Source organism: Hemicordylus capensis, chromosome 10, assembly GCF_027244095.1.
Source record: "Hemicordylus capensis ecotype Gifberg chromosome 10, rHemCap1.1.pri, whole genome shotgun sequence".
Classification (NCBI taxonomy): domain Eukaryota; kingdom Metazoa; phylum Chordata; class Lepidosauria; order Squamata; family Cordylidae; genus Hemicordylus; species Hemicordylus capensis.
The window spans coordinates 8,806,844-8,821,175 of record NC_069666.1 but is presented as its reverse complement, the minus strand read 5'-3'; the positions used below and the strand labels follow the sequence as shown (position 1 = coordinate 8,821,175).

Genomic DNA, 14,332 nt, shown 5'->3' with positions numbered 1-14,332 from the left:
ATGTAGAGGGTCCCAAGGTTTTTTTTGGCGGCATCTCCAGGTAGGGTTGGGAGAGTCCTGCCTAAAACCTTGGAGAAACCGCTGCCAGCCAGTGTAGGTGTAGTGTAGGCAATACTGAGCTAGACGGGCCAAGGGTTCATCGGTATAAGGCAACTCCAGTTGTTGCGGCTCAGCGTTTTCTGGATTAGTGCCTTGTGAACGTTAGCCTGAGGGCAGGATCTGTTCTTTTAATTCTTGGTCAGCATGTCCATTTTACAAATATATATATATATATTAGTAATAATTATGGGCACGATCCAACCAAAGCTAAGCACTTTTAAGTCCTATTTCGTTCAACGTGCGAGACTCCAGGCGGGCATAATTCCTCTAATTCAGTCCAACGGGATTGAACGTGCTTCGCTTCTGCGGGATCGTGATTATTAATAATAATATTAATGCTACTAATAATAGGATTACGGGGTGCAATCAGCTTTTTCTTTCCAGTCTCCTCTCGGTGGCCTTTCAAGGCGAGTGGATAAAGCGAACGTCAGAACAGAAGCCTTCCTTTTGGAGTCATCTGGATCTAACTTTGCTTAGCCAAACTGACGGTAGATAACTAGATAAAGAGGGGGGGGAGAGAGAGAGAGAGAGATAGAGAGAGAGAGAGAGAGACTGCTCTCTCGGCAAGCAGAGAGACTTTTGAAGGTAAAGGACCAATTTCCCCCCGCACAAAGCAGGGCTCTAAGTGGCTCCTAAACGGGAACTGGTCTTTATTCATCAGCAGGTACTTAGGCGATCGCCATTCAAACGGCCACCGCGTGTGTGTATTTTGCCCCCCAAAGTCCTTGAAGGGCGAGCAGGTGCAGGCCAGGGAGGGGGCCACCAAGGCAGCCGAGGGAAGGAAGGGAGAACCAGGTCAAAGAGAGGAGGATGCGCAAAAAGCGCGCCGCGCAGAGGACGAAATGGTAGAGATCCGCGCGCTCTGTTCTTTCTAGGCCAGCGGGCAGAGGGAGGGAGATACTTTGCTGAAGGTCATCAGACCGCACCACCCCCACCCCCAAAGCACCCTTGTTCATTAGGAAGAACATTCCGAAAACCCCATTCCCAAGCTGGACTATTCACACGTGTGTGTGTACACAGGTGTACGCCTCTCTGGAGCAAGCATGTACACTTTAGGAACATAGGAAGCTGCCATGTAGTCAGACCCTTGGCCCACCTCGCTCAGTATTGCCTACACTGACTGGCAGTTGCAACAGCTCTCCAACAAGGTCTCAGCCAGCAGTCTCCCCGAGCCCTACCTTGAGACGATGCCAGCGACTGAACCTGGGACCTTCTGTAAGTGAAGCAGAGGCTCTTCCACAAAGCTATGGCCTCCTCACCCCTAAAAAGTCAATCATCATAGCAAGGGGCACAGTAAGCTGCTATCTACTGAGTCAGACCATGGGTCACTCTAGTTCAGTATTGTCTACACTGACTGGCAGTGGCTCGCTGAGGTTTCAGCAAAGGAAAGAATGCCAGCCCGCCCTACCTGGGACCTTTTGCGTGTAAGCAGATGCTCTTCCGCTGAGCTATACCCCACCCACTAAGGGGAACAGCGCTCCCATATAACCATCCATCCAAATGCAAACCAAGGTGAACCCCGTTTGCCAAAGGGGACAATGTGTGCTTCCTTCCGCAAGAAGACCAGCCCTTCACCTTCTCTTCCCCAGAGCCATCCGATTCTCTCCATTTTAAAGTTAGGGGGAAGGAGAAAACGTTGTGTTTGGACCAAACAAAGCGAAAGGGGTCTTATCCTGACTAGGGTGCAGACACAGGGTAGAGCGAACTCCTCCTTACTTAGACAGTTTGTTGGGAGGGGGGAAATGAAGAAATGGGTTATTATAGGTTATTAGGTTTGGCGAAGAGTTGAGTAAAATGAGAGGGGGGTTCAATTGTCTGGAGGGGTGGATTTCTACAGAGTATTGCTCTGGACAGATAACTTGATAGATCGATCTGCAGACTGATTGAGAGAAATGCAGGCAGGCACACGCAGGTACTTCGCCTATACCCAACGTATGCACATAACAGCTAGGAGGCACTAGAGTCTTTAAGTCTTTTTTCAGACAGTAGGTTGCATGCAGATGCCTGCAGTACTGGTACAGGTTTTTGTGAGAATGAAAGTACCTGCGAATTCGTTTCTTTGCACGTGAACCTGGGTACAGGCCCTTCAAAGGCGTGGTACAGATTGGTATTGTAACGCCCCACCTGCATTCAACATGACATGTGAATAACCGGACCGTGTGCACGGTTATATCCAGCTTGATAGTGAGGGCAAATCCTTTCGCCTGGAAGATGGAAAGGTATCCCTTAGCATGGATTCTGCATTCGAAAACGACGTTGCTTGGTAGCATTAAATGTGTGTGTGCACGCACACACCGCACACACAATGGATGTTTTATCAAGATGGTTATTATGCATCAGATGCGTTCCTAAGCAAGGTGTGAATGTGCATGAAAGAGATTCCGAATATGTCCCCGAATATGTCCTTTCTCAACAACTGGAGGAATCTCCGGCTTTGAGTTTCTTAGCGGCTGCTGTTAAGATTGTCGCTAGAAGAACGAATATAACAGTCCCATTGGACAGCTGGCACGTGTGATCCTCTCCAATATCTCTAGGGCAGTGAGCATTTTCTGAAAGAGAAAGAAAGAAAAGAGGGAGAGAGAGAGAGAGAGAGAGAGCTAGCTTTCTGGCTTACTGACAAAGCCCTCTGTATGAACTCATAAGGCAACATGCTGTTTTGACCAAGATATTTCAATGCAGTAAAGTACGTTGAGCTAAGGTAGCTCAAAGACTAATACAAAGGCAGATCTGTGAACCCGGAATCCTTGCTTCCTTAAGAGCGGCGTAGAAGGCGGGTTAATTCGGTATTGTGTCATTTATTCCTTCTTGACGATATTTGAGGAGCGCTGTTCACCTAGCAGTTCTTCAAGAGGTTCAGAGTCGTAATAAGTGCAACGATGAAACAGCGTACCCATTGGCTGCTCTAATTAAATTAAAACAGCAACCAGCAATGGCAGAAGCAAAGAAATCCTGCCAATACGGCTAGGACAAATATTTATATTCCACTTTTCAACAAAAGTTCCCAAAGCGGTTTACAGAGAGAGAGAGAGAGAATGGTTCCCTCCCTGTCCCCCAAAGGGCTCGCAATCTAAAAAAGAAACATAAGATAGACACCACCAGCAACAACCACTGGAGGGATGCTGTGCTGGGGATGGACAGGGCCAGTTGCTCTCTCCATGTAAGAGATCCACCAGCTTAAAAGGTCATGGGATGGGGAATCGTTTTTTTCTCCCCTGCATGATCAAATGCATTTACCAAAATCACCCCCCCCCGCATTCTGTGTAACTTTTAAAGGCACAGGTGCTCCCTCCTCCTTTGCATCTGGGCGTCTTACCTCCCAGGACGGAAATGAAGGATTCGGAGCGTTTGGAGGACACTTGGCAGTCTTCTGTGGTAAGCGATCAAAGCATCAGGGGTGTGTGTGCATGTGTGAGAGAGAATTACCCGGGTCAGAGTGACCAAAGAACTAGGATTCCTGTCCCTTTAATAACCAATTATGCAAAAGGAGACGCACTCAACAGGTGCTGCTTCTTACACCACAAGTACTGTAGAGGATTCGCAAAAAGTCCCTCCTCCCGATAAGTCTTAAGGGGTGTTTACCGCCTGAATCCCGCGCCACAGCCACTTCGGCAAGCTAGGTCCACTCTCCACCTGACCTACCTCACAGGGCTGTTGTGAGGCTCAACAATTACAGAGTTCGCTTCCCTAAAGAAAGGTGGGGGTAAAGACGTGCCAGGCCTTTTCAAAGACAGTCTGGGCCTTAAGAGACCCCAACTAGGGCAGTTTGGAGATGGAGAGAGCTGGTTTTTGGATTGCAGTGCTGCTTGGTGTTTTTTTCCCCTGGTGGGATGAAAATGCAAATCTATTTCCCCTCGCCTTAAGGTAAGTAAGTAAATCTTACTTCCTCTGGATTCTATTTTGCCTGTTTGGCTCACGCCTGGTTTAAAGTGGAAAGTCACTTTAAAATAGCAATAACATAAGATTGCATTCAGACTGTGCAGGGGGCAATTCCAAGGGTAAAGGAATCGGGCGTGGTGCCACTTTTTCTACAATTGTAGCCTTAAGCAAATTTTCAAGTGGAGATGATATATATACCCAGTCGCAAGAGAACAGGCTGGTAACGGAATCAGAAATGATGTCCAAATATTCTGACTCCGTTACCAGCGCATTTTACACATATGCTATTCATAATTTTAAAAGGATTTTGTACAAACATGGCCTTACAGTAGGAGATGTTATTTTGCCAGTGGGTATATATCATCTCCACTTGAAAAGTTGTTTATGGCTACAATCCAGTGCTGGCACCAATTTAAAACACACACACACAGAGGGTGGGGGGGGAGCGCATTCATGGGTGGATGAGCTGTGTCCCACATATTAATTATATTTATGAAAAAGAAAAGGGGGGGGGAGAGGGAAAACCACCTGGGGGGGGGCTTGTTGCTCTCTCTCCACCTGGAGCCGCCCTTTTTACAACCACAGATAACGTGTTAACACGCTTGATTCCGTTATCCTTGAATTTGCCGGTGACGCCGTGTTCACACGAGGCTTGCATTCCCTGCTTGCATCTCCGTTCCCTAACACCCGATGTTTGTGGATTTATTTCCTTCCTTCCTTCCTTCCTTCCTTTTCATTTTCCCCAGGCTGAGCTGCATCCCCTCCCCCTCCCCAATCTGCCTCATGTTAATAGCATGCAAATCGCCTCATTTGCATGTTTATCTCTGTCCATGGGAACCGCGCGGAGCCGGCGAGGTAATATATTTCCAACGTGGCGCACAGAGGAGGGAGCACTGCTCCCTCCCCGGCCTCCCTTCTCTGCATCTACCCCCACCCCCATTTCCTTTTATAGGCGGCTGGGGGGGAAATCCACTCCTCTTGCGATCGGGCGGCGGGGGCGGGGGGGGGGGGAGGGAAGCGAGGCGGCGGTACGCGCCGTCCAATTGGCCTGCCGCCGCTTCGTGGCGCTTGGGCGAATCAGCGCTTTCTCAAATGGCTGCCTGCTTGCTTGCCAGGTAGAGAGGAGGCAGCTTTGGGGGAGAACCCCCAAATTGGGGGTTCTCCCCCCTCCTCTCCCCTTCTTGGCTAGACGGCAGGTGGTCAAAAGGAGGCTGGGGGGGGGGCTGCCCCTAAAGAGGGGTGCAGGTGGTTGCCTGCTTGTTCCAAGGACAGGCTTGTTGGTGCCCTTGAAAGGTAATAAGGTGTCAAGCCTTATTAACTCCTCCCTCTACTTCAGAACAAGCACCGAGCAGCAGAAGTCAGTACAGGCAGAACGGGAGGAGATTCCTCCAGCCTCCCAGGAGCCAGGCCTACCCCTTCACTTCCTTCCGGCCCAGGAACAAGGCTTTTTTTGGGTGAGACCATGTGTGCAGCAGGGTCATCTCCTCTGCAGACTGGTACTGGCCTCTCTCCCCACTCCAGTCTTCCTTGCCATGTGGTCTTGGCCAGGAAGAGAAAACTAAACTAACCAGGGAAGCAGACAAATACAAATACAATGGATATTTATAGACCGCTTTTCCACCCAAGTTTCCAAAGTGGTTCACATAAATATAAACAAACAAACAAAAGTGGCCAAAGGGCTCACAAACTAAAAATAAATAAATGTAAGGGGAGATGTCAGCAACAACAGCCACTGGAGGGGGTGGATAGGGCCAGTTGCTCTCCTCCTGATAAAGAGAATCTCCATTTTTAAGAAGGTGCCTCTTTGCTCAGTTTGCAGACTGGATGCTTTGGCCTAATCCCAAAAGTTTTCTAAGAGGAATCTGGCCCATTTTCTGAATCAGTTTGGAAACGTCAAGCAAGGTTCATTAAAAAGGTAAATAAACTGACAAGATGAATCACTTTAGATTTATAAGTATTTAACGTACAACAAAATCCTCACTCCCCTAATAACATTCTTTGCCACCCCTTTGTTCCTCCAAACTAGTTGCTCTAGAGTCGCTCCTGATTGGCTAGTAGTAAAAGCCATGGCCCGCCTCTTCCTGCCTAGGAATGTCAGCTTTGACTAAAGCTATTCCTGGAGACTATTTTCTCCCCCTTCCATATTTTCCACAAGATCAAGCCTTGGATCATCTCCAGTATTGCTTCCAAGAGTCACCTGGAGAGGAATGCTGATTCACGGAAACTGCAGCCTTGGAGGGCTGGCGATCAGGTTGCCCACTCTGACAGAAGCTATTCCTGGAGGTTACGATGAGTATTTACATGACTGCAGCTACTAATATTGATGTACTGCTTTTCAGCAAAAGTGCTCCAAGTGGTGCCCACAGAACAATAAATTATAAATAAATCAAATGGTGATGAATCAACGAGAGCAAGACAATCAATAAGAATTATGCATAATATCACGCCATTAAAATCTGCAGGGCTGCACAGAGCTATCAACTCTGAAGGAAGCTAGTCCTCAAGATTACCCCCTCAACATTCCCCCCAGAATTACTCATACTATCAAGCCATTAAAACCAGCAGAATTGCATAAAGGTGCCAACTCTGATGGAGAGTTCCCCCTCCAAATATCTTTTTGCACCATTTTTCACAATATCAAGCCAGTGAAATCCCCAGTTGTTGCTGGCAAGAGATGGATGCCAATTCCTGAGGACTGCCCACCAACCTTACAGCATGGCAGCCTTGTCTCTCTCCATCCCCAGATGCAGCAGTGAGCAAACCTGGCCTTCCAGCTGTCTTTGGACTACAATTTATTGTGGCTGTGGATGCTGGGAATTGTAGTCCAGAAACAGCTGAAGGGCCAAGTTTGCTCACCCCTGACTAGTCGGACTACAACTCCCATCATTCCCAGATCATTGGGGCCAATGATGATGGGAGTTGTAGTCCAAAATCTATGAACCCAGGTTGGGTAAAAATTTCTAAAGCAAACTTCTGCCTCTCCACAGATGCTTTTGGAAATTCACATGCACAAGATTGTCCCCAGATATATGCTGATACTCATGCCCTATCTGTCTATCTGTTGTTGTTGTTGGTGTTGGTGGTGGTAGTAGTAGTACTATTTATTGCCATGTATATATTGACTTTCTATGCACTTGCCTAGTCGAATTCAACAACCAGCTTAGCAAATGGCAACAATGTCTATCCTTATTTCTATTTTGTATGAAGAGAGTTGGGTGTTTGTTTGTTTTTAAATCTTATTTATCCAGAACCAACCAACTGCCAGCCAGCATTACTGGAGGACTTCCAGTGACTCCGAACCCTACCTAGAAAAGCAAATTTTGCAATATACACTGCTTCAGGATCAGCATCATACTTTTCCTCCCAAGGACGAGGTCTTTGGGGGTAAAGGAGGAAACGGAAGTTTCAACAGAGTTTCGAATTAATTTTTGGACACACACACACACACACACACACACACACACACACACACACACACACACCCTAGAGCTGCGATGAGCCACTTCTTCAACATTCAGCAACATTTTAGAAACCGATCTTTAAAAACAAAAATGAAATGTCCAAGGTGGCGTTTGAAAAGTGCCCCCCCCAAAAAACCCCAGTACTTAAGCTGAATCCTAGCCAGTGACGGTAACCCATGGCGGGGCGGAGGGGGGGGACACCCTGGAGGACCCTCCGTTCAAAATCGAGTAATACTCTGATTAAAACCAGCTTAAGAGGCACAAAGCATTAAACAGCGAGCTTTCAGGTTCGACAGAACTCTTCAGCAGCCTAGGTGATGCGAAAGAGGAAGAAGTTGGAAAGGCTGATCTAAAAGTGTAAACTGTCCAGAACTAACAGAGGGGGCGGGATACAAATATTAAAATATATATAATGAATAAATAGAATTGAATTTTAGGAGGGGTTATGGGGATCAACCTCGAGCATGTACAAAAAGAGTGCTGGGAAAGAGATGCTTATATACACTGCCATATTTTAGAAAGATAAAATCTGAGAATTATCACCAGAGCTATATCGAAACACACAGGGTCTCTCCCCCTCCCCCCCAGCAAGGTGTGGGGTGCGGCGGGGGGAGTGTGGGTGGTTAGGGAGGAGTGTGTAGATTTGCCGTTTGCGACGTAGGAAATAAATTTTAGGTCCTGCACTGGTCTGGAAGTCAACAGAAACGGAACTGGATGTATGACCTAGTACAAGAGGGCATTTCTCCTCTCAAAAGTGAAATGAAAGAAAAGAAAATCGCGTGACATGCTTGTCGGCTGCCTTATTAACATCTTGTTTGCCAGACTCCTGAATCTGCATCTAATAATTAGGAATGGGGGGAGGGGAATCAAGTTAAATATTAATGGGTGGTGTTTTTAAAAAAACATTTTTAATTGTTGTGCAAAATTTGGAAACCAAATTTCGCCCCCAATTCTCACTCTCTCTCTCTCTCTGTCTCTCTCTCTCTCACACACACACACAACACAGCCGTGGACGTGGAGAATGGCAGCTTCTGCATCACACAGCAGACACACTTACACACACACAACTGGCTCTGACTACAGCAGCCACGCTGCAGAGAGGAAGTTGCTCGTAGAATCAGCCGAAAGGTTCGTTAGTGCGTCTTCTACCAACCAGTTCAAAAGGTCTGCTTCGACGCGGGGATGAGAAACAGAGGACCAAGGCGCAGGCTGGGGAGACTCTGTTTGTTTGTTTGTTTGTTTGTTTGTTTGTTTGTTTGTTTGTTTGTTTGTAAAATCAAAATCAAAAGCATTTTAACAGCCGCCCCAGCCCTGCCTTCTAAAGGTTCCTCGGGTTGCTTGCTCTCCAGCATTTGCACGCCCGCTTTGGAAGACCCAACCTGCTCTTCTAAATCCTAACTTCACCTCTGATTTAGGTACAGTACTCCTCAGCTCCCCGAACTGAGCAGAGGCACCTTTTAAACTGGTGCGGTTTTATATATTTAGCAGGGAGGGGGAGCAACTGGCCCTATCCGTGCCCAGCACAACAGCCTTGAGAACTTTAAAAAAAAAAAAAAATACTCGAGCTTTTAACAGTTCTCTTTTCAGATCATGACAATTACAAGGAGGAGTTAAGCCAAGAGATTCAAAAGCTTGGAATTAGATAATAGGGGACTCTAACCTCTTTAGAAGTTGGGGGATCCCAACTCTTATCGTCCGGCAATTTACTTCTCTTCCCTATGAATACAAGCCGTTTTGCAAAATAATGCATGCTGACAGCAGAGAATGGTTATCTTTTGGTGATTGCACCCACAGAAGTCCTGGCCTATCTTTACAAGGGAAGTAATATTATTGTTTATCCGGGGAAACTCTAAATAACAGAACTCTTCTAACCAAAGAGTTATCCAACATACTCTTTCCAACAGAACACTTTCTGGGAAGCACGTAAGCCCGCCCTCTGTCTCAGGTATCTGTTATCCAGCGATATACTGCCCTTGAACTTGGAGGCTCCTCTTAGCTATTAGAGGAGGATACTGGACCTTCATGAATTTGTCTTTATCTGCCCCGAGCCATTTTTGGAAGGGCGGTATAGAAATCAAACGAATGAATGAATGAATCTAACCCCGTCACCCAAACCAGAGGCCATCTTCGCGTCTGGTGTAGCGCCTTCCTTACGACAATTTGTGTGGCATGACATCCAAGGTCTTGGATCTGGAATGGTTCTGTGTCTGTTCTGCTGCCTGGCTGTTGAACTGCATGAGCCGAGTTCTAGCATTGGGAAAGAAGGAGGGAATGGGGGAAACAAAAAGCAAACACCCTCTCTGTCCACTCTCTCCAGGCTGTTCCTGGACCTCTTTCTTCGAAACCAAAAGCCCAGGACTGGCTGAGCGGCACCTAATGAGCACGATATCTAATAAGGTTTGGGCCCTGGATACCAAGGGTTCCTGCCCGCTCGAGGAGGTCATCAGAGGGGGCCCTGCTCGTGTACCACAATGCGGGAGGCTCGCCTGTTGTGTTAACGGGACAGGGCCTTCTCAGTCATTGCCCCCAGACTTTGGAACGCTCTCCACCACAGTTTTTAGAAAGCGAGTAAAATCTTGGCTTTTTACCCAGGCTTTTAAATGAGTGTTTTGTTTGCTGTTGCTTTGTATCTTATGGTTATATTGTAACATGTTTTTTAAAAAAAACCTTTTAATTAGATTTGTATTTTTATATTCCATTTTAATTCTTGGGGTGTAGTTTTTATGGCTTTATATTGTTAAATGTTTTGTAAACCGCCTTGAGATTATTTTAATGAAAGGCGGTATAGAAATTTAACAATCATACATACATACATACTCCAGCCACTGAAGAATCCCCTTCTCTTATCCTATCTGAAAAATTGCCTAACCGCATTCTTGCAGTAATCCACGATCTCTTCTACAGGGAATGGGGGGACCCTAAAGTGCAATATTCCAAACATCTCCCCAGAATTGGTACTCATAGTCACACCCTTAACTAGTGCGAATTAAACCGGGATAGAAGTCCTCTGAGATGCACAGAGGTACACGATATAATTTCTCTCTGCAACATTTCCCTCTGTGAAATATGATTATGGCGTTTCCCATTACAATACAATGAAATAATTTTTTCTTTAAAAAAGACTGTGGATGTGTGTGTGTGTGTGTGTGTGTGTGTGTGTACACGTACACACACACACACACACACACACAGGATTCTTGCAGGAAATTTGTGCAGACCTAATAATGAATGCCCTCTTCCTAGGAAGGCGGTGATAGTATCAAGCATTTTATTGCAGTCTTCCAAAAATCTGAAAGCGCATGTGTTAGATTATCATTGTCACTTCCAATAACAACAATAAACCATAGTATACATTATGATGATGATGCCATCCATGCATTTGGCAGTCTACAGAGTTTCCTTTGCAAAACAGATCCCTGCCCCAAGGAGTTCACAATCTCCAATCACGGTTATGCATCCCACCCATCCCCAGTCCTACAGGGCAAGATCCAGCCAAAATTGAGCACTTTGGGTTGCGCCCGAAGAATACTTAATAGGGGAGGCGATCCCATTGAATTCAGAGCGATTTAGTCCTGAGCGAACATTGCGTAAAATCGAGTTGCGCAAGTTCCGTTGATTTCAACAGGAATGTTCGAGACCCTCCCCTGAAACGCAGCGGGACTTCTAAATGCTGAACTTTGGGTGGGTCGTACTTTAAACTTTGAAAGGTGAGGGGATTAGAGGGGTTGAGGAGGGCAGGCGGGCGCAAGAGGAACACACGAGAATTCGAAGGAGATGTGGAAGTCACCAGGCATGAACGTGAGAAATTGCAGACACGCGTCTTCTACTGCAACCGCTCCTGCAAAGGAAGTATTTCTATTATAACCCTACACTCCGCCCCTATTGCAAAATATATTTTCACCTTCCATGGATTATTTTCCACGCAAACCTCTTATATGCATGATTATAGTACAGGCTGTATATAACAGCCACCCCCTTCCACCCACGAATGTGGGAACGCGGTATGTAATCTCCCTCCTCCCACAACGCCAATGTGCAAATTCTTTCTCATATGCCATATAATAGACGCGAATTTGCGGGCACCTATGCGATTTGTGTGTATAATAGAGGATGTTTGCGTATGTGTGGATACGTAATCACTGGTTATGCTCCAAGGAAGCCTGGAAAGAGCCCACGTGTGCAGAGAGAGACGTCGGGGAGATACAATAGTCTATATTTTCCCCTCTCAAAAGAATCTTCTTTATAAGAAAATCGTATCAGAACGAAGAGTGAAAGGAAACGATGTATAGGATATGTAAGACTTCTTAGAAAAACAAAAAACCGCCCAGGGACGTAAGTTTGGGGCGGTATACAAATATGTCAAATAAGTAGGTAAGTAAGTAAAACTGTGTATTTTGAACCACCATGTGTGAAATTAAACAAAAACTAATAGACAAAACTTAAGCCAATTCCTCCTCAATCAATTCACTGGGTGCAAAATTGCTTTCAATGGGATTTACAGCCCACCATCAGAGTTTCTCAGATTTGGGTGCCCTTCCCAGGGATGATGTTAGACTACAACGCCCATCTTCCCCACCCACAATGGCCTTTGTGGCTGGCCATTGTGGCTGGGGAAGATGGGAGTTGTAGTCCAACAACATCTAGGGAGGGCACCCAAATCTGAGAACCCCTGATGGTGAGCAAACTGGGACGATAACTTTCTGGACTGTACCACTTCACACTGCAGGTAGAAGGCGTTGGGGTGTCAGGTTTTTAAATGCTTCCCTCCATCACATTATATAATCAATTCCTTGCATGTAATAAACCTAGTCTTTCAGGGCATGCAACTTTTCTAACATGTAGGGAGGTGTGTGTGTGTGTGTGTGTGTGTGTGTGTGATTTTTAAGGAACACCCCCAAAACTGATTGTCTACCTGAATTTGGAAGTGCACAACAGCCCCCTAACGTTCTTCTGGAAAAGCATAAGTAGTTTTGCTGGTACATTAGAAGGGTGAACATCTAAAGCCACAGGATATATTATAATTATTATAATTAATTATCCTAATATTAATGTATTATCTTTGTTATTTTAATGTATTATTCTAGTAATGCATTGTTATTTTAATGCATTATTTTAATTTATTGTTATTTTAATGTGTTTATTGTAATGTATTATTATTGTTGCTAGTTTAATGTATTATTATTTTAATGAATTGATTATAGTAATGTGTTGTTGTTGTTGTTTGTTGTGATACAGTTTTTCATCCAAACAAGTTCTCAATCTGGTTTTTAGGATAAAAGGGATAGGAAGGTGCCCCAAAGGGGCTCACAATCAAAAAAGAAACACACCAACAACAGCCACTGGGGCGTGGGGGGAATACACTGTGCTGAGTGGGGACAGTGAAATATAAGGGAGCCACCGCTTTAAAAGGTGCTTCACTGCCCATTTATTAGGGATTTAAAGTGGCTTAAAGGAGCGTCTGCATAACCCGAAAATGTGCATAGGTTTTCACATAGCACTTCACCTGTTTTATATTTCTCCTGCATGGGGACCAAGGGGAGAAGCACTTTGTCTTTTGAGTAATCTGTCTATCCATCCTTCCATCCACTCAACCAAGTATTTACAGTCATTTCTATTCCTAGGTCAGGCATCCAATTCTATAGTATCCTATTCCCTCCTCTCCCCAATGAAACCAAGAGAATTAAGAACTGTTGTGTACCTTTAAAACATTGCTTCTGAAAGGCCAAATGCATTGCCTGTTTCACCTGCCTGTAATTTCTCTCTGCTGAATGTATTTTCCTGCATGGCACTGCAGGTCCAGGGCCAATGAGAAGCAGCAGTTCTGCCACTCTGTCCGGTGTGCTGCCCTCACTGAGCCTATAGGATTGCAAAGACAAACAGCTAAAGAAAGCCTCTCCTTAAATCAGTTGTTCTCTTTTTAACTCACATAGGAGGGGATACCTCTTCTAAGAAGAGGCTGGCTATGAAACAGGTGTAAAGGTAAAGGGTGCCATCAAGTTGGTGTCGACTCCTGGTGACCACAGAGCCCTGTGGTAGAATACAGGAGGGGTTTACCATTGCCTCTTCCCCTGCAGTGTGAGATGATGCCTTTCAGCATCTTCCTATATCACTGCTGCCCAATATGGGTGTTTCCCATAGTCTGGGAAACATACCAGTGAAGATTCGAACTGGCAGCCTCTGGTTTTCTAGTCACCCACTGCTCCATTAGGTGGCATTTTTATGAAACATGTGTGCATAATCTAAAACAAAGTATCCTCCTCCTACTCGTACTCCTCCTGCTCCTCCTCCTCCTTCCAGTTCAACTCACCACCAAATTGGGTAATCAAGTACAGAGAAACCAAGTGAAGTGTATGGATTCGTGTGAACTAGCGCAAGGCCCACAGAACCATGGGAACTAGAATCCTATGCTGGTCTAAGACCATAATAAAGAATTATTTGGCTTGCTTTGGGAACTGGAAAAGATCAAAAGGTCACAACTTGGAGAGACCTTTTATGAGGTCCAGTCAATAAGTGGTGAGCAATTTTGAACCAAGTTGCTTGAAACTTAGTAGTCAGTTTTGTTGGTTCTAATACAAGATCAGGCTGTGTTACCAGCCTGCAGCATTTGGATTTCCAAATGCCCTAAAATGTTATATCATACATACATAAAGGTAAAAGGGAAAGTGTGCCGTCAAGTCAATTTTGACTCCTGGTGCCGACAGAGCCCTGTGATTTCCTTTTGATAGAATACAGGAATACAGGAGGGGTTTACCGTTGCCTCCTCCTGGGCAGTATGAGATGATGCCTTTCAGCATCTTCCTATATCACTGCTGCCTGATAAAGGTGTTTCCCATACTCTGGGAAACATACCAGCGTGGAAATATAAACATTTATTCTTCCTCCAAGGAGCCCAGAGT

At 45.6% G+C, this 14,332-nt stretch overlaps 2 long non-coding RNA genes across 2 annotated transcripts in view; one reads left to right on the top strand and one right to left on the bottom strand.

Moving 5' to 3' along the window:
* Nucleotides 1-14,332, bottom strand: part of LOC128335171 (uncharacterized) — an 89,137-nt gene that overhangs the window by 70,584 nt on the left and 4,221 nt on the right. The window lies entirely within an intron of this gene.
* Nucleotides 3,909-7,038, top strand: LOC128335172 (uncharacterized). The gene is made up of 3 exons (XR_008311532.1): nucleotides 3,909-3,960; nucleotides 5,788-5,890; nucleotides 6,002-7,038. It is a non-coding gene; the product is annotated as an uncharacterized LOC128335172 (long non-coding RNA).